The sequence below is a fragment of the Protopterus annectens genome, chromosome 4.part0 (genome assembly GCF_019279795.1).
Source record: "Protopterus annectens isolate FY-2018-M chromosome 4.part0, PAN1.0, whole genome shotgun sequence".
NCBI lineage: Eukaryota > Metazoa > Chordata > Ceratodontiformes > Protopteridae > Protopterus > Protopterus annectens.
This window is the reverse complement of record NC_056733.1, coordinates 1,534,079,954-1,534,100,793: the sequence shown is the minus strand read 5'-3', so window position 1 is coordinate 1,534,100,793 and position 20,840 is coordinate 1,534,079,954. Positions and strand designations below refer to the sequence as shown.

Below are 20,840 nucleotides of genomic sequence, written 5' to 3'. Positions count from 1 at the left end.
TACTTTCACCACAAGCCCATTCATAGGGAAAGTCACAGAAAGTGCCTAAAGTCATTTCTAGCATTAAAGAGAAAAAAAACTAAATAGTTTCAAATAATGTTTTTTATATTCTGTATTATATTACAACATGTTGTATCTAAATATGCACAATTTTAAATAAGTACACTTATTAAAATAACAATAAATAACCTTAAAGTCAAATATAGTAATATAAACACATCTATAGAAATAAACACAGTATTGACAGCTACTTGCTGTATCAACATTTCCTCTTTTAAGTGAAATCGTTTTTCTTTGTTTATTGTTTTTACATAAAGTCCTTCTTAGCTCTAAAACGTTGTAGTGATAATGTGGATTTAATAAGAATACACTTAATTCTTGCTTATTTCCATTTAAAAAAAATCATAATTTGTAACAAAAAATTGTCCTAAATAACTGAAAACAGATTTCATTGTATTAAATGCATTTAAAGAGAAGATGTTGTAGATTTCCCCATCTCCTCACCCAACATATGTAGAATAGAGGCACACAAAATTATTTCATAAAGGGTCTACAAGTGCTTCTGTGCTGAGTTCAAGGCAAACTTGTTCACTAACATTGCTCTAATTATTAAGCACCTTAACTTTAACCTATCCCTCCCATCACCTTACCCTAACTACATTTATAGACCTACCAGAACCCTAACTTTAACTCTAAAACCCCACCCTCTAGATTGCTTGCTAACCCTAAACCTCTCCTCCTACTTCCTAAACATAAAACTCTTCCCCCTCCCTAAGCATAAAGTCCCAAATCACTCTTTTACCCTAAAACTACCACCCCTTAACCTTAAAAGTATCTTCATTTTCCCTAAACCTAAAATACCTCCGCCTCTCCCTAAATGTAAACTACCCGATTGCTTCCTAACCCCAAACTCCCTGCTCACTCTGTAAACCTAAAACCCCCTTCCCACTCTTTAAACTTAATGAACCTTCCTAATTACTATGTAAAACCATAGCCTGCACTCCCCTCCCCACGTTAACTGCACTAACTTTATGTGTACTTATATATTACATTTGGGCTAGGTGGGACAGGTCTATTCTTTCACCCTGGCTATAGCACCTCACCCAAACATATTACTAGAGTTTAGATTATGAACAGACAGCTGTGCAAGCTAGCAATAACCCAATTGTATGGCTGTGAGATGGTGGGATTTGAGCAGCTGAGATTCAGGAGGTTGTAGAATGTCCCTTCATAACATGTGTGTGGTCCAGATCTTGGATTTTATTTTAATAAATATGGATGTTCCATATAAGCATTGAACAGTAAATATGTACCTTTTCTTATTTTATTTTGTCTGACTGACATAGAATTTTAAATATTTGCTTTTGTATATCAATTCTATTATCATTCTTCTTTTACATGCCTTTTATTTTATACTTCAGTTAAGTTAAACATACCCACATACACACACACACATACACACACACACACACACACACACACACACACACACACACACACACACACACACACACACACACACACATACTTGAGATGATCAATGTCCCCCCCCCCCCATGCCCCCTGCTATTTAAATATACCAACTGTGAGATTGCACTACAGCGAGGAAAAGGGAAGCTTTCCCATTCCATGCTGTATGAAGATCTCCATTCAGAATGTTCAAAGTTTTAAAATTTCGATCATGTGGTCTCAGCCATATGAAATTCAAAGTTTAAAACTTTATTCATCTGAAGGGAACCCATACATACACACACACACACACACACACACACACACACACACACACACACACACACACACACACACACACACACACACACACATATATAAAGCATGCTAATAAAAAAAAATAAACACTGCATTAACATTTCTGCAGGGGGGCTTCGGCCCCTTGCACCCCCATGTGGGGGGCTATGCCCCCCCTACTTTAATATTCTCCCTCCTAGACCACACTACAGTGGGGAAAAGGGAATTCTCCCTTATCTGCACCATAGTACAGCCTCAGCAACAGGCACACTTATGCGAAAGTGCTTCTTCGGTGAAAAGCACTTTCGCGTAAGTATGCTTGCCCTTAATGGATTTGAATGTTTGATCTTTCAATCAAACATCCTAGATCCATATATATATATATATATATATATATATATATATATATATATATATATATACATAAGAGACTACAACACATTATACTAAAACATCCTATTTCCTGAAGGATAGATCTTTCTGACAATGTATAATAAAATCACCTACGTACGGTCTAACTTTAAAGACAGGTCTAATCAGGACCTTGTCATTTAAACCCTTGGAAGCATCAGCCCTCATCCTAATGATCCATCTTGTCTCCAAAGTTTCCATCTTATTTCTGATATCTCCTAATCTACCATCTAATCTAATCCCTTCCACAGCCATACATTTAAAATGATGTGTGTTGTCTCTCTCAATAATATGCCTTGCTAGAGCATTAGTTCTGTTCATATTCTTGATAACATAAAGGTGCTCTCTTATCCTGTCCTTAAAATGTCTATATATATGTATTTATTATGTATTTATGTTTTGGGATTTATGGACACATATATATGTTTTTATTTTAGGTACCTTTAACTCCTTAATTTAATGATCTGTCGGTGTTCCGAGCAGTCGGTCTTCAGGAGTTTCAGGTTTTTTGTCTCAGTCTTTTGAACGTTGGGTAAGTGGGATTTCCGTCTAATAAAGTAGATCCATATATATTTTGCATTATACAGTTGTAAATATTTTAACAGGTTTCATTACAATACAAAAAAGCACTTGCAAGGTGTTGCAATAAATTCCAAAAGCTGCCAAGTGGTGAATTCCAAAGAAAACTTCCTTTTATTGACACAAATACATGACTGAAAGCACTTAAGCCTCTATTTGTGTCAATAAAAGGAAGATTTCTTTGGAATTCACCACTTGGCAGCTTTTGGAATTTATTGCAACACCTTGCAAGTGCTTTTTTGTATATTCAACTGTGAATCTTCACTTGTACAGAGGCATATTTTCAGTTTAGGTTTCATTACTACTTACTGAAATTAAACAGACAGATGCTATAATAACAAGTTATGTTTTATATTTTATTTTAAGGATATAAACCAGATCAAATCCTAACTGAACTTGGTTACAGTCAATAACTGCATAATAATCACATCATTGTCTGAATAATTGTTGTTTTCTTTGTGACTTTGCATATTTTCTTGTTTCCCATTTGATTTCATTGCTATATTCTAGCTTTGTTTGTCACTTTGCACATGTTATGTTTGAGGTTTAGTTCCGTAGCATTACAGGTAATTACTACTCCTTGCCAGTAACCCACATTATAGAGTTTCCTCCTGCTTCCAAGTTGGTAACACAAGATAGTCCAATATGGAAACTTTGGCTACCCATCCAATTGCAAAGTAACTGGGTGGTACATACAGTAGATTTATTGCAGTGTCAGCACAACAGGGAGCACACTCATCTTTGGTGTAAAAGGCTGTGGGTTCTATTCACACACCAGGTGGACAGACTGCTGACAATGTAAATCAGCATAAGAGGAAGTGCTGCACTCCTGAGTGTGTTATCTTTAGGATGAAATGTTAAACCGAGACGCAATCTGCCTGAGTTGTTGGCAGCTCAGATGGAAGTAAAGATCCCATGGCACCTATTGAAAAGAGTGTGAGTAGTTTCTCAAACTCCTGAGCAAATTTCCCCTAATATCAGGATAAATACCACCTTCGGTGTCCCCTGGAAAAAAGGCCACTAGCCTATTGGGACTAACCCCATCAACAAAGGATACATAAGAAAAATACTACTTGTGTTACTGTGTAGTAGAACAGAAAACAGAGGGAAAACTACATTGTGAAATGGATATATTCCACTGAAATCCTTTATTAATTTGCTGATGGATATTTAAGATCCTTATGTGGGTTTCTGAGGAAATTTTTTTTCAAATTGGTATTAGATTGAAAAGGCTAGAGTCTTTCATGGCATGAAATGCTAAGCGAAATTTGTGACAAAGGATTCTGTAAGAAACAAAGTATGTTAGGAAGACTGTCGAACATACAGAACAGATGTGGGTCTTGAGGATGATTATCGTTGCTGTTAGGAATCTCTGAGGTCTGTTAAGTTAATTGATAAATTCAGACAAGTACATGCAGAAGGAAGTATTAGATTCGATAAGAGATATCATTTATTTTTTGCCCACCTTTATGTGCACTTCAGCTGACCATCAGCTTCTGTCTTTTGAAATTCCAAAATCTCCTTTTACACTTGTATCCCAAATCCTACTCCCTTGCCTAAAAAACATACCGTTGGTGGGTCAGAAAATGAGGCAGCCAGAAGCATCACATGCATTATCTTGCATGTCATATGATTTTTTTTGCATGCCCTAATGCGATAGAGCTAATGATTTCATTAGCATCACTGTGTGCAACACAAGTTAACTCTCCCCCATGTCCTGAAATACTAGCAGCAATCTGCTTCAGAAATTATTTCCTGCTATCCCCCTCACCAGAGATGTGCCTAATCATGACTGGAAACCCTTCCGTCCCCTATGGAGTAGATAAACAGCATGAGGTCTAATGAGAGATGAATACAGAGGATGTATGACTTCTTTGGCTGTAGTGGATATGTCCAAGAAATTAGTTGGGGCATATAAAACAGATTTCCCTAATATTCTTGTTTTTTATTATATTTATGTCAGTTTAAGCAGTTAAAAGTCATCTGGCAAATTTATTTTATTTTCTATAGTCCAGAGCCAATCTCATTTTTATTTTGCAATTATAATGCATATTTTGATGCTGTTTCAGTTGTTACCACCATACATACTGTTTACTGAAACTCAGGCCTGCTGCTGAATACAAGGATTTTTGTTTCTTGTTATTTCTTAGACTATATTTGAATATGCATCATGCTAAATAGCATGTGCGTCCAAAAAGATCCCACTTTATAGATAACATACCAATTTAAAATGATATTGATGCCTTTTCTTTGAAGCTACCCTACCCCTGTATTTTGAATATTGACTTTTTCAACTATCCACAAAGGCCTCTTTGATAAATTATTCTGTAAGATCTTCTCTATAAATGCAAATGGCTTACAATCCATATTTATTTGTCACTAATTCCCACTGAACACCATGCATCTTTGAATTAATTTTAACAAATTACATTTTTTATTATCTACACGATTTAAAATAAAACAATATTTAGAATAGACAGAAATAAAATATGTTGTATACATTTCCCCTTCACTCATAAATTTCTAATAGCAAGTACTTCGCTCACCTAATCTTCTGTACCTGCTGTTATTCTGCTTCCTGATAATTGCGTGTTTCCTTCTTTTATTTGCCCTTTGACTGCCTTGAATTTGTCATGTGCCTGTCTTCCTGCTTTTCTTCTGTATTTCTGTTTTCTTTTTTCCCCTGATAGTTTCCTTATTTTGGTTGCCGGATGAAAATATATGCAGATTTATGTTAATCCTAAAGGAGGATAGCCATTTTAAGTTCCACTGCCCATGCATACATTTATAAAATAAAAACTCTCCCACGTTCATTTAAGGAATCTGTCTCCAGTATGGTTGCTACAGAAAATAAGTAAAATGCATGTAGCATATGGAAAACCCACAATATTTTATTGCCATAAAGAATGATTGCCCTTGTCTAAATTATAAAAGTGCAACACAAGCCGACTAGTATGATTTCAGTATTTTTTGTTTGTTTGTTTTCATTATTAGCAGAAGTAAACTTCTTTTTTTTTTTGGGGGGGGGGCAGTAGTTTTGGTCTTTTCAAATTACTTTCTTTGCATTGAGTCATATGATAAGTAAACAGAGGCTCCTGAAAAGAAATTCAGTGCTGCAGGGTTCAGTGGTTAGTGGAATCTGATCTGCAGTCTTTCTAGAAAATAGTATTTTATTTAGATTTTAAAACAGCACTTATGAGATGTTACTTTTGACTGCTCTATTAATGCAAATAAAATTAATTATAGGTTTCCAGATCACTCCAGTTTCTGTTATGATCTCCATTCTCTTATCTCCTGATTTGACCACGTGCATACTTACTGAGATAGTTCAGATGCTGTTTTTTTTAACTTTGACTACCATTACTCATGTAGCGACCTTCTCTAAGTTTCTGTTACTGTGTAATTCTTCATGTAACATATAACATGGGCAGATGTAATGTAATGAGGGCCAGCTATCTCCGACTTTAACAAATTATGAACACACAGCAGGCTGATAACTGACTACAGTAAGCATTAGCAGAGCACTAGGACAGAATTAGAGGTCTATTACAGCTCCCTATGTCCATGTGCTTGAAGACAACTGTTTCACAGCCAGGGGCTTGGATCTCTTGGGACTTGCATGGCTGGTTACTCATACTTCAGTGTGACTACATTTTTGGGTGAGGTGCAGCAGCCCTGCAGAGAGAGAGAGAGAGAGAGAGAGAGAGAGAGACAGAGAGATGAACTGCAACACTTTGTTAGAACACAGTAGCCAAGTTTGAGCAAAGTAAGTGGTGCAGTCACAGGGAAGGAAAACTGGAAAAACTGAACACAAGTAAGGTCCTGTTTATTTGTTTGTTTCACTGTGCCTAAGGTCTGACATTGGCAGAGGAAGAATGTGGCATCTCGAAGGACATAGCTGTGCTTAATTAAACTGGTCTTTGAGACAGAAGCGGATGCCTGTTGGGGTCGCTAATGTGACAGCTGATGGTCTCATTTTATTTCATAGAGCCAACCTGACAGTCTGCATTACAAAACCTCTGGCTGACATGCAAAAAATGTAAAATACAAAGTCTTCACTCATCCGAGCTTTGATTACTGAAGAGATGACAGAATGAGCTAACACAAACAGCATACTAGTATACGTTGCACTTTCATATTATTAAGCTATGACTCAGTTTAGCTTATGTTCTGAAACGTGTTATTAAATCCCTTCTCCAAATAAATACCACCTCCTAAAAAATATGGATAATGTCTTTAGGATGGGCTGTCAGAGAATTTCTAATAAATTCCGTTTATGTTAGGCAGATAACAGTTGGACACTTCTGATTAAGCTGGTGACACCACAATGGATCTTTTGTGTAGGTGAAAATGATTCTACAGATAGCTATGCTTCTATCACCGCTTTTGATGCATGATAATCTTTACATGAAGCTGAAGAACATTACCGCCCATCTCTGTGTTCATATGGTGAAGGATACTAGTGTGATAGTAAGTAGGGATACGATGCACAATCCATATCAGAGATTCCAAATAATACTTAATGAACAAATGTATAACCCTTCCTGGTCCCACCATGTTATAGATGACATATAGGGGCATCACTCTTATGATCCATATCTCACCCTCTAATTTATATGGCATTGTATGCAGTCACTAGTGATTCTGACACCCTCTAGCAAAAAAAAAATATATATATATATAACCTGTACAATCCAATTAAAAAACAAATCTGCTAGAGGAAAAAATATAAAAAATAAAAAAGTGCAATAAACTGGTTGCATAAGTGTGCACACCCTTAACCTAATGCTTTGTTGAAGCATCTTTTGATTTAATTACAGCAATCAGTCTTCTTGGGTACACACCTGCTATCAAATAAAGAGACTCTGATTAACCCCAAATAAAGTTCAGCTGTCCTAGTAGGATTTTCCTGACATTTACTCAGTTGCTTGCTACAGCAAAAGTCATGGTTCACAGAGAGCTTACAAAGCATCAAAGAGATCTCATTGTTGAAATGTATCAGTCAGGAGAAGGGTACAAAACATTTCCACAGCATTGGCTATACCATGGAACACAGTGAAGACAGGCATCAAAAAGTGGCAAAAATTCGGGACAACAGTGACATTGCAAAGAACTGGAAGTCCCTCCAAAACTGATGAAAAGGCAAGACAAAAGCTGGTCAATGAGGCTGACAAGAGACCTACAGCAACACGGAAGGAGCTGCAGGAATTTCTGGCAAGTATTGGTTGTGTATTACATGTGACAACAATCTCCATTATTCTCCATATGTCTGGGCTATGGGGTAGGGTTGCAAGACAGAAGCCTTTTCTTATACAGAAAAACATCCAGGCCCAGCTAAAATTTGCAAAACAATACATCAAGTCTCCCAAAAGCATGTGGGAAATGTGTTATAGTCTGATGAGACCAAGGTTAAACTTTTTGGTCACAATTCCAAAAGGTACGTTTCGCTGAAAACAACACTTTGCATCACCAAAAGAACACCATCCCCATGGTGAAGCATGGTGGTGACAGTATCATGCTTTGGGATTGCATTTCTTCATGTGGAACTGGGGCTTTAGTCAAGGTGGAGGGAATTATGAACAGTTCCAAATACCAGTCACTTTTGGCCCAAAACCTTCAGGCGTCTGCTAGAAAGCTGAAGATGAAGAGGAATTTCACCTTTCAACATGACAATGACCTCAAATGTACATCCAAATCAACAAAAGAATGTCTTCACCAAGAGAAAATTAAGTTTTGGAATGGCCCAGCCAGAGCCCAGACCTAAATCCAATAGAAAATCTGTGGGGTGACCTGAAGAGGGCTGTGCACAAGAGATGCCCTCACAATCGGACAGATTTGGAGCACTTTTGAAAGGAAGAGTAGGCAAATATTGCCAACTCAAGATGTGCCATGCTGATAGACTCCTACCCAAGAAGACTGAATGCTGTAATTAAATCAAAAGGTGCTTTAACAAAGTATTAGTTTAAAGGGTGCACACTTATGCAGCCAACTTTATTGTACGTTTTGTATTTTTTATATTTTTCTCCTAACAGATTTGTTTGTTTTAAAATTGAATTGCACAAGTTATAGGTCACATTAAAGGTGGGAAAAGTTTTGAAATTATTTATTGTGGTCTCTTTTTTATATATCACAAAAAACTGGCATTTTAACAGGGATGTGTACACTTTTTATATCCACTGTAAGTAGTCCACTATCCTGGGCCACCATTATTAGCCTTTCATTTTTTGATTTCAGTTCTCCTGCCATTCATAATTCCTGTGTCACATCATGGTCAGCATGAAGCTGTTCCAGGATATTTCTGTACTTGCCACTATATTCGTGGATTTTCCATTTTTCCTTCTCATCTTATCTATTTCCTTATATTCTTTCTTACATTTGTTTTTTGGCACATTCACTTGTCTGATTTTTGTCTACTGCTGGTTTGATTTGCATTCCTTCTTAATTCCAAAATGCTTTAGCTAAAGCAAGCAAAGTTGTCATCTTAGACTTCTCCTCATGTTTTCAAACTTTTACTATGTTTGGATTGGATGACATCAGCAGGTATGTATGCCATTCCATGCTTACAGATCTGTACATGTAATTAATTTTAAGGAGTCACATACTTCCTTCAGAGCAAAATTCAGTCTTGGTATATAATAATTTTTACATACCATTTGATAAACATGAAACCTTTTCTTGTTTATATGTGCATTTGATCTAATACTTTATGGGGCTAGTCAAGCACTCCAAAAACATAAGTTCGAACAGGAAAAGCAAACTAGTTTATAGCTTGGACATTATTCCTAGATGTCAGGGCAGTTTTTAATATTTGTTTTAGTCTTCTCAAATATTCCTTATTGAGTTTTATTCTCATTTGTTTGTGTTTTATTGCTGATCCTTCATCTATTCCCAAGTATTTATATACTCCCTACTGCTCATGTTCCTGCATATCAAATTTTTGTTGTAGGTTGACATTTTCTTGGTGTTGCAGCGTTCCCTTTTTAGTGATGCTTTTGCCCATTTATCAAGACCAAAAGTCATTCTTATATCACAGAAGGTTTTAGCCATTTGTATTTGTGCTTTCAACTTCTCATCTGGTGAACTATACAGTTTGAAATCAGCCACAAAAAGTAGATGAGACATCTTTAAATAAAGTTGGCTTCTGGAAAACAAATTTTACCCAGAGCCTAATCTGTTAAGTAAACAGCCTCGTGGGTTAATGACAAGACAAAACAGCAGCAGTCACAAAGAAGCATCCTGGAATATCCCGCCCCTCCCTTTGAATTTTTATCCCTGGAATAACCATTTTTGTTCATTGTTATGGCTCAACTGTAAAGATGTTTGCCACCGTTTCATGGCCTCCATAATATAATTGATCAGTTTGGGGTTTATTTTATATGTCTGTAAGTATGCCTTTATTCAGGAATGTGGGATACTGTCAAATGCTTTTTTGTAATCTATCTGTGCCATACTTAGATCTTTTTCCCTTTTTACAGCTCGCTATTGTGGCTTTATTTAACAACAAATGATCCTTTGTTCCATACAATTTTTCTTCCGTAACCTTTTTGTTCTATTGCCGTAAGTGAATTTATTTCTAAATGACTATATAATTTTGTCTACATCATTTCCAGTAAATATATGTAATTTGTTGGAAGACAAGTTATTAGTCTACAGTTCTTAGCATGGCTTGCAGACTCACCCTTCAGGAGGAGTATAATTTTTTTCCTATTGTTAACCAGGCTGGTCTGTCTTTGGGATCAGCATATAAGTAATTCTTACTCAGGCTAAGTCTTTGTCTTAAGATTTTAATACTTTTAGCCAGAAGTTAGGTACTGCATCTATGTCAGGGGTTTTCCTTTTAGGTGCTTTTCTTAATGTTCTTTCCACTTCTCTGGCCATTCCTTTATCCAATTTCATATCCTCTGCATTAAAGCTGCTTACTGTTTCTTATAATTATTCCAGTCATTTTTTCATCTTTATTATGTACAACAGGGTTTTCATACACAGTTCTCCAAAATGAGCCTATTTCTTCTGTTTTTGGTGGTGTTTCTGTTCCTTTTACATTGTTTCCCAGTTCTCTATAAAATATGCTTATGTCATCTATGAATTGCTTATTTTATACTATTCCTTTATATTTATCTACATGCCTTCTATGTTTTTCTCTCTCTTTTGATATTTTTAAATTATCATTGGCACTAGTATATGATGAATCCTGGTCTGTTTTGATATTGTGTGTGGTGCTTTTACCACATCCATCTTCCTATATACTTTTGTTGATCTGTACCTTTTTCTCTATTCTTCTGACAGTGATACATCATCTTAGTTGTTGTACAATTTTCTTTATTAGATGCTTCCATGTGGCATTTTAATTGTTCCCTTCCTTTCCTTTGCTACTCTTCACTTTTTGTGGTAACACTTCATCCATTCTTAGTTTAGCTGTACAGTAATATAGCCTTTTTATTTCTGTTATATCACATTAATTTCTCTTAATGGTCCATATTACTGTGCTCATCTGTTTGGTATCTTCTAACATTTTGAGTTTTATTTATTTCCTGTAATCCATTTCTTTTATCTATCTCAGTATATCTGGCTGTCTCTGTTGTATCAAGCAAGTCTCCCTTTAGGCCATTTTCTTCTGAACTAAGAACATCTTCTTTGCTCTCCGTTTCCTGTGAGTATTCTACAGAAGGTTTCACAACATCTTCCTGTAACATAACTTTTTTAACTTTTGCTTTGTCTTTTGCTCCTTCAGATGGGAACCCATTGGTCCATCACTCTGCAAACCTACCTGTGGCAGAGTTGTCACTGTTTTCTGCTTTTTTGCTTGCTGCGTAACTTTAACTGTACTTTTGTACCAGTCAACTACAGAAGGCTGCAGAGCATTAACAACTGGCAAATCTTCTTCTTCAGATGCCTCCTGCTCTACCTTCTGTTTCTTAATCTGGGGATCTGTAATTCCATCTTGTGACATTGCCTTTGTTGGACTTTCCACACTAAATCCTTCACTTTGCCAATAATTCATAAATTCAGCTTCATTTTGTTTAGCTTATACCTCCTTAATCATCTCTTCCTTACCCCTTTGTTTTCTTATTTTGTATTGTGAAATTTCCATATCCAAGTACTGTAGCCTTTCTTTCAGTTCAAATATCTTTGAAGCTGCATTTATTGTATTGATTAGTTTGTCTTTATTCGTTGCATATGTATGGTACCATATCAGTTATCTTTTTCTTTTCCATGTCCGCGTTTCTTTTTATGTCTATCAGTAGCTGATACAATCCCTAACCTCAAATAACCTCCTCTCTGAAACACAACATGGCTTTAGGCCCAGCACAGTGCCACTACATTTTATCTATCTAGTAAACTGACATAGAAACAATGGTCTGCTTGTGTCCACCATGTTCTTAGACTTCTCAAAGGCATTTGATACCGTCTCGCATCAGCAACTGCTTGTTCAACTCTCCTCAACAGGACTTTCACAATACTCCTTGTTGTAGTCCTTAGCTACCTATCTGGAAGGCAACAAGCCACTAAATGGTAACAAACCTCCTCATCCTTTCAAACAGTTACAACAGATATCCCTCAGAGCGCTATCCTGGGTCCTCTGCTATTTAATATATTTATAAATGACCTCTATGCCACCACACGCCATGCTAGTTTAGTTCAGTATGCAGATGACTCAACATTAATATGTATGGCCTCAACAATAAATAAGCTCCAAGACATTACCCAACAATCTTTCTCCTCTGTAGAAACCTGGCTCAAAGAATCAAACCTCTTACTTAACTCCAAGAAAACTAAGTTAATGCTTTTCCCCTCAAAAAGTTGCCAAAATCAAAAGCAATCTTTTACCATAAAGTCAGCAAATAATGCTGTCAATGACACTGTAACTCACAGTAAACTTCTAGGTGTTATAATAGAAGACAATCTCAAATACGACCACCATATACTGCCCACCATTAAATCTACACACCAGAAATTAGGCTACCTTTATAGGATCAATGGTTTTCTTGCAGATACTACAAGAAAAACTCTAGCCACCACTTTCTTACTCCCGACTCTCTTATACGCCAATCCTATCCTAACAAACATAAACAATACTCTAAGAAAAAAAATGACTCCTGCTTCAGTAGAATAGCTAAATTTGCCACCAGCATCCCTCATAGGACCCACCATTGTCTTAGCATAAAGCAATTAAATTGTTTTGAACTGCACAACTGTCTAACATATTCACAACTGACTACAGCACACACACTCATTCATCATCCAGAAAAATGCCCTGCACTACAATACTTATTACTTCCCTACATTCCAACAAAGGTCCTCCATTCTAAAAACAAACTCTTATTACTTACAAATAAGTCAAATGTTGCAGGAGACTTGCTTTACTCCCAGTGCATTGCTAAACTCTGGAATAGGCTCCCCATGCAAATAAAACTCTCCGACAAGCTCAGTAGTTTTAAACCACTGCTTAAACAACTTCTTAACCAATCGTGGTCCTGCACATGCTCATTACAGGGTTAAAACTTTTTCACTGTACAATACCATCCAAATACTCTCCTTAAACATAATATTCTCAACCTCTTACTGCAATGAAACTTAATTTTTGTACATAACTGCTGCTTGTACAATCCATTAAGTTGCACGTGTGCTTTATCTTTAGTAACTTCCACCTCTGTAAAATCTTAGAATGTATATATATATATATATATATATATATATATATATATATATATATATATAAATGTAACTCCTGTTTGTGCATAAATGCAAACAGAAATGTAACTACTCTGTGTTTGACTGGAAATTAGTATATTGCAATGTAAGCAAATGCAGTTTTTCTCCCCCAGGCCCCGCTGAAAACGGGTATTACCCAGTCGGACTTTCCTGGTAAACAAAGACAAATAATAAATAAATAAATAAATAAATAAATAAAAAGCCCTGTTTTTATTTCTTTACTCTTTGTTACTTTCACTGTCAATTGTTTTGCTAGGTGGCTCAAAATTTCTTTGTCTTTTTAATGTTTTTTGTTGAGTAGTTAAAAATTTTTATCTTCAGCTTTTGAAATTTTTTTGTGCTAATATTCTTCTTTCATCTAATTTCTTTATTAATTTTTCAAAATATCTTCTATCTGGAAATTCTGAGTTTCTTGCATAGTAGTAGAAATGTGTCTACTTTTAAAAAACGACTTTTTAAAATGATGGCAGTGGTGGAGCAGTAGTGTTGTTGCCTCACAGCAAGAGGCTCTTTGCTTTGATTCTTGGCTGGAGTGCCTTCTGTGTAGAGTCTGCATGTCCTCCTTGTGTTTAGTTGGGTTTCCCCTTGGTGCTCCAGTTTCCTCCTGTGTTACAAAGATGTGTCTAGAGCATTTCTCCCTGGGCCTTTGCTGAAAATTTGCTTTGTTCCAAGTTGGACTTTCCCAGTAAACAAATGTTAAATAAAATAAATATGGCTGAAACCATATGATCAATGTTTTAAAAAGCTGAACAGTTTGTACTGAGATTATATTACAGTGGGGATCAAGGATTTGTCCTTTTCCTCATTGTAGTGCGATCTTGGATTAGGTATATATATTTATGTATATATGGATCTACCTGAAAACACCGAAAGTGCAAAACACCGACAACGACATGACCAACACCACAACACCGTCAACCTAAATCTCAACAATGGAATAAAATCATTGAAAAGGAACATAAAATTCCCTTTCAACTACTAGCAGGGGGGATACGCCCCCCTGCACCCCCGTGGGAGGCTCCACCCCCCCACACACCCCGTAACTTTAATATACCAACTCCGAGATCGCACTACAGTGCAGGAATGGAAATCTTTCCATTCCGCACTATAGTGAGATGCCAGTTCTGCATTGTCAGCATTCTGAATGTCGATCATATGGTGTCACCCATATGGTTGTTGGCATTCCGGAGTGTCGACAATGTCAGGTAGACCTGTACATATAAATATATATATATATATATATATATATATATAGATATATATATATATATATATATATATATATATATATATACATACACACACACACACACACACAATTAGCAGGTGATGTGGAGGTGTGTATGTGTGTGTGTGTGGGTGTGTGTGTGTGTGTGTGTGTGTGTGTGTGTGTGTGTGTGTGTGTGTGTGTGTGTGTGTGCAAAAATACTGTTTCTGATGTTCTTTTTTTTTTCAACTTTTCAAAACATTGATCATATGGTTTCTACCATATGAAGTTCGATGTTTTGAGAATTCGATCTTTTGAACTAGATCCATAACAATTCATAATTTCTTCCTTATCTGCAATAGTGTAATTTATAATCTCTAAGCCTTTTTTCTAGCCTGTCAGTTTTTATGTTTTTTGTGGACTACTTCTTCCTTCTACCACAGGGCATTGTCCTCCCCTTTGAGCCTGGCCTAATTCTTTGGTAAGAATGTTTCCATGTCCTGAGTATTCTATACTGCCTTTTTTCCAATTCTGACACTACTGCATATACCAGGATTGGTCACCTTTTTATCCTGGGACATATACATCCAGCCTTCTTTTATTATTTTAACCTACCTTTCACCATAATATATAAAATACAGTCTATATGTCAATGTTGGTTTCAAGAGATTTTATGAAAACAGGTTCCAACAAGTGAAGGTACTCACCAAGACTTGATGATGAATTAAATTCGAACAATACTGCTTTCCTTTTCTTGCTACTTACATATCGTCATTCGGAGAAGTTACAGGTATCTCTCCAGTACCAATTCCCTTCTTTGTCTGTATAGCAATGCTTCTACTAGCTAGTATCATATCAAAACACACTTGCTAACTTTTCTCAAAATGATCTAACCATTAAATATTTGCAATAACTCTTTGAGAGCTAAATGCCAACAGCTACTGGTATATAAACCCAGTACACATACCCTTAAGCATCTATTTAAAAAGTTACCATCTACAGCAATTAAAGTAGAATACTAAAACATTTTACATGAAATAAATAAAATGAAACATTGCATTTGGTTGAATGAAATATATAAAACTGTACAGGGAAATACAAAATGACTGCTTTTAAGCAGACAGATGATATAAACAAACAATATCTAACTGAAGGTATATCTGGATCTGTCTCTACCACTAGTTGAAGAGATATACCATTGTTTTCAGAGCTCTAAAGAGAAAAGGGAGCAATAATTCCAGAAATTAGTATAACCCAGTCCAGTATGTGCTCTATCCAGAAATACAACCTAACAGCCCACCTGAGAAATAAAATAATATCTCTGACTGCTTAATAGGCTTTCTCTTTACTTAAAAGAGTACAAGAACACCATTCCAGTTTGATTTCAAAAGTGGATGATTCTCTTCCTGTTCTCAAAGTGTTTTAGATCTGGAAAGATTGTGAACAATTTAGTTTCCAAATAAGGTTATGCATCTAGCAAAGCAAATATGTGCACATTCAGTTTTACTTTCGATTTGAACAATTTTCCTGTCTTTCAAGGAAAATCCATTTGTACTCAATAAAACTATATTTTTCCATGCCTTACTTTTTATATGCTGTATAATTTTCAACCAAAATTTTATACAAAATATATATTTGCTTTCACATAGAACTACTTTTCTACAGCTTTTAATTAAGTCAGTGAATAATTCCTCCTTTTTCTTTGATTTATTCAATGAATGATTGCCAGCAGCATTTGCTAAATTATCATGGTCTGTTACCACCGAAGATAAAATATTTTTATTTTAAAGATAGCACTGATCTTATTGTCTCTTTAGCAATAATGTTCATGCAAGGCATTCTTCAATCAAAGGCGTTTCTCTTGCACAATTCAGCATCTATCATGATTCTTCCTCTGGTGTTAACTTGACACACTGATGATATTATAGTGCCCTTCTGTAGCTTTTATACAGCTGGATTAAGGAAGATCACATAATTGCTAATGCTTATATTCTAGACAAATTCATTGTAATGTAACACACTCAGCAAACTGATCTCTCATTTTCTGTATTTCATTTATAAGAACAAATATTTTTCTCTTGGAGCTTCACCGAAAAAGTGACTGCATTCTCCTGGAATAAACTTATATAAAAATATAAAATAAAAATGATAATAACTACCATTTATGCTTTAACAACCAGATTACTGCAATACACAGAGATGGTTTTATGTACTTAAAGTGATATTCTGCAGTCAGGTAGCTCTGTTTGACTTCCTTCATTCATATAAGTTCATGATACACAAGTAACAAATTGCTCATTGGTAATAAGAAAAAAAATCGATGCAACTTACTTTATTCAGCAATGTACTCAGCACAGTTCTATCCTTTTACTCTCTCATTATACTGTCATTAAACTTGGACTCTCTTCTGCTACTATACATTCTAGAGTAGAAGAGAGGGAAAAGATGAAATGAAGTAATAAAACAAAGATATTACTGCATTCCTTAACTTTGCAAGGAATTTATGTAACTATCCATATTATATACATGCAAATACCGTGCAAGTAGAAAGACTTATCACTAGATTCCCGTTGATATTACTACATCTATATCACCCTTGCTGTGGCTATATTGTAACTACTTGCTATGACTCTTTTGTAAGCTCAGGGCTAGCTGTAACATGGGTGCTTCTGGGATCAGTCCTCTATTTTGGTTATCAAACAAACAAACATAAATGAGTACATCCATATATATATATATATATATATATATATATATATATATATATATATATATATACATACATATATGCATATATACAAACAGAAATAAGTAAGTAAATAAATAAATGCAGAAAGGCTAGTCTTTGTCAGTATTGCAGAGACATTATTATCATTTTGCAGTTCATTCATTACTTTATTTATGGTTTATTTTAACCATGGCTAACTAAACAGGAGGGGATCCTCTGGATATATAGGTTGACTGTTGCTGATATGCATGATACATGTCTCTATATAAAAGATTAATGGTGTTTGACCTTGCAGTGACATTAAGTAAAGTGAGCAATATATAGCAATTATCCATGTGTTTACTACCAAATTAAATGAACACATTAGGGTATCAGTTTTCAGTAGTGTTTCTTCATCAACAAGTTGCCATATATGCCTGTACAAAGCTGTCACTGATTCAGACTAATACTTGAAGCCACACATGGCAATGTTGTATGTGATGCAGCAAACTTGTTAAGGTGCACATTAAATTACACACATAAAGCAGCATGAAGGCCATAATTTGCTTATTTTACATTGGGTTTGAAGGAAGTTACTGATGTGTGCATTGATTATTGAAAAGATATCTCGACCAGAATTCATAGGAAGGATTGTAGGAAGAACAACATTCTTCACTGCTCCAGTATGCATCCTAGACACATTACTAAGAATATAGTTAAGAACCAAGTCTTACGCTGCAAGAGATTACATACAGACAGGGAAGAATTAATGGAAGCCACTAGTCGTCTCACTACAGAGTTTGTTGAGAGAGGATATAAGAAGGATATTGACAGAGCGATAGTGGAAGTAGTTTCATATGAAAGTTACAAAACCAAACCTACTATTCAGGTGAGCATCTAGTGAATGCACTCCCAGAAAAGCAGATCTCCATAACATCTGTGAATAGGCTATGCCTTACTTTTTCTAATGATGTCAACAAGACATGTGACATCATTAAAAAGAACTGGCCCATTCTCCTTACTGACCCTGAAATCAGTCATGTTGTTGGTTCGATACCCAGTTTTAGTTTCAAAAATGGCAAGAATTTGAAAAAGAAACTTTGTTACAAACAAAAGAAAATACGCGACAGGTTTGTCTCTCAGCTTAGAGGGACGTTTTCTTGTAGAAATTGCAGAATTTATAATAGTATTTGGTCTACTTGCATGATTTTACACCCTGTGCATAAGAAGCCTGCAGAGTTTTTATTTTATGCAGATTGTGCTACTAAAAACATTTTGTATTTTGCTAAGTGTAATCTCTGTAGAGCATTCTACATTGGTAAAACCAATAGAACTTTAAACGAAAGGGTAATGGAACATCTTGATATTAGGAACAGCAAGCTTACTAATGCACTAGCCAAGCATGTTTTAGATTGTGGAGACCAGCACAATTTTAGATTTTTGGTTTTGCAGAAAATGAATGTGAGTTTTAGAGAAGATGACATTAACAATGAAACTGAATATGCTGAATTAAGGTGGATAGTGGACTTTAAGGCATACTTATCACCTGGCCTTAACAGTGCTGTGTCCTTAAAACCTCTCTTGAAAAAAGAGGGTTGCTTCACTTATTTTTAAAGAATTTTATTGGTTGTTGGTTTTATTTAAACCTTGTGTGCTAATTTATTTGTGTATTAAGGTCTGATGAAGAAGATTGCCTCAAAAGCGCTTAACTAACTTTGTGTTTTGGAATAAATTTAAAGCATTTTATTCTCCAGTCTACAACTCTCTTTACTCTCACTTATATTTATATTCTTGGGTTCTTGGTTCCACCATCTCTCTACTTCCTACAAGTTGCCATATATGCTTGTACAAAGCTGTCACTGATTCAGACTAATACATGAAGCCACACATGGCAATCTTGTATGTGATGCAGCAAACTTGTTAAGGTGCACATTAAATTACACACATAAAGCAGCATGTAGGAAATAATTTGTTTATATTACATTGGGTTTGAAGGAAGTTACTGATGTGTGCATTGATTATTAAAAATATTAATAGATGATCAATATAATACTTCAAAAACAGGGCTATAGTGCATAAAAATGTATAATTTGATTCAAATTTAACGTTATAGGAAAAAGTCTCCTAGCCACTGAAGAAGCAGATCCAATATCTGTCAGCCTGGTGAGACATGATTATGATTGACAGACCACAATGCTTTACCATAGATGGTTTGACTTGTCAACACCTGGCTTTCAGATAGTGGCAAAAACTTTATCAAATTTAACGTCATAAGAAGAAGTTTCCTTGCCACTGAGCAAGGCGATCCAATATCTGTCAGCCTGATGATTAGCAAACTACAATGATTTGCCAGGCATGGGTTACACTTGTCACCACTTGGATCCTAGATACTGCCATAAACTTTACCTGTATATACCCATAGTGCCTTTTTAGGCTGTGCCAATCCGACACATAATTCACTTTTTCAGAGGTTTTTGAACTTCATCAATGCAAACACCCTGGAGCAACTAGTCAGCTCCCCAACTAGAGGTACAGATATCCTAAAATTGGTGCTCACAAACATAGGGGGATGTTGCTCACAAAATGACCTAGTTTAGTATTAAAAGTAACATAAAACTCCCCTCAAACTACAAACCTGTTATGAACCTTGTTAAGGTGAATTATCTCAAACTATGAGACAGCTTATTAAACTTCCAAGCCTCCCTGAACCCAGATTACACTGAGGCCTATTCTGAGCTGTACACAAAAGCACTGTACAACCACATTCATAGCTGCATAGAGGAGGCAATACCTGTCCAGGTCAAACCTATGATTGCTTGCAAAAATAAACCACCATGGTGGACCCCTAGCATAAATAGACTTTTCAACAAAAGGAAAAATTCTCTCCAAAGCCAAGAAGGAACAGACATAACAGTGCAAAAAGACACTCACCAGTCTAAACAAACAAATTAGAGAGCTAGTCGAATCTGCCAAAGCAACTATGAGGTCAAGATCGTCTCCAGGTGAAAGATAACCATAAGACATTTTTTAGTTATGTTCATAACCTCAGAGGAAATGCTCAGCAATGTGTCAAGTTAATCATGAACAGCAACAATTACACCCAGCCTGATACTAATGCAAACTTGTTGGCTGACAAGTTCATTTCAAACTACCCCCTATCACCTCCTACCACACCCAAAGACATACCCACCACCATCCCCCTACAAGTCATTAAGAGGGAACAGGTCTTACTGAGCATCCATGGGTCCCAACAACATTCCAGGAGGCTTCTTAAATAGCTTAAAATAGAATCTATTAGGGCCACTCGAGCCCCTCTTTAACCACAGCCACTGGATGGGCTTTGACCCAGAGAAACAGAGAACTGCAATAGCCATCCCTCTGCACAAGGGAGGCCCATCAATGGACCCAGGGAACTATAGACCCATAATCTTGACCAGTCTTATCTCTAAGGCCATGGAAAGAATTATCATGAACCTG

General features: G+C 35.9%; 1 protein-coding gene across 1 annotated transcript in view; it reads left to right on the top strand.

Annotated features, from left to right (window-relative positions):
• The window catches only part of GPRIN1 (G protein regulated inducer of neurite outgrowth 1), a 926,017-nt gene that overhangs the window by 214,283 nt on the left and 690,894 nt on the right, over positions 1 to 20,840 (top strand). The window contains exon 3 of the mRNA XM_044069349.1: positions 2,595 to 2,689. The gene's annotated coding sequence lies outside the window, so the exon portion shown is untranslated. The remainder of the gene's footprint in view (positions 1 to 2,594; positions 2,690 to 20,840) is intronic.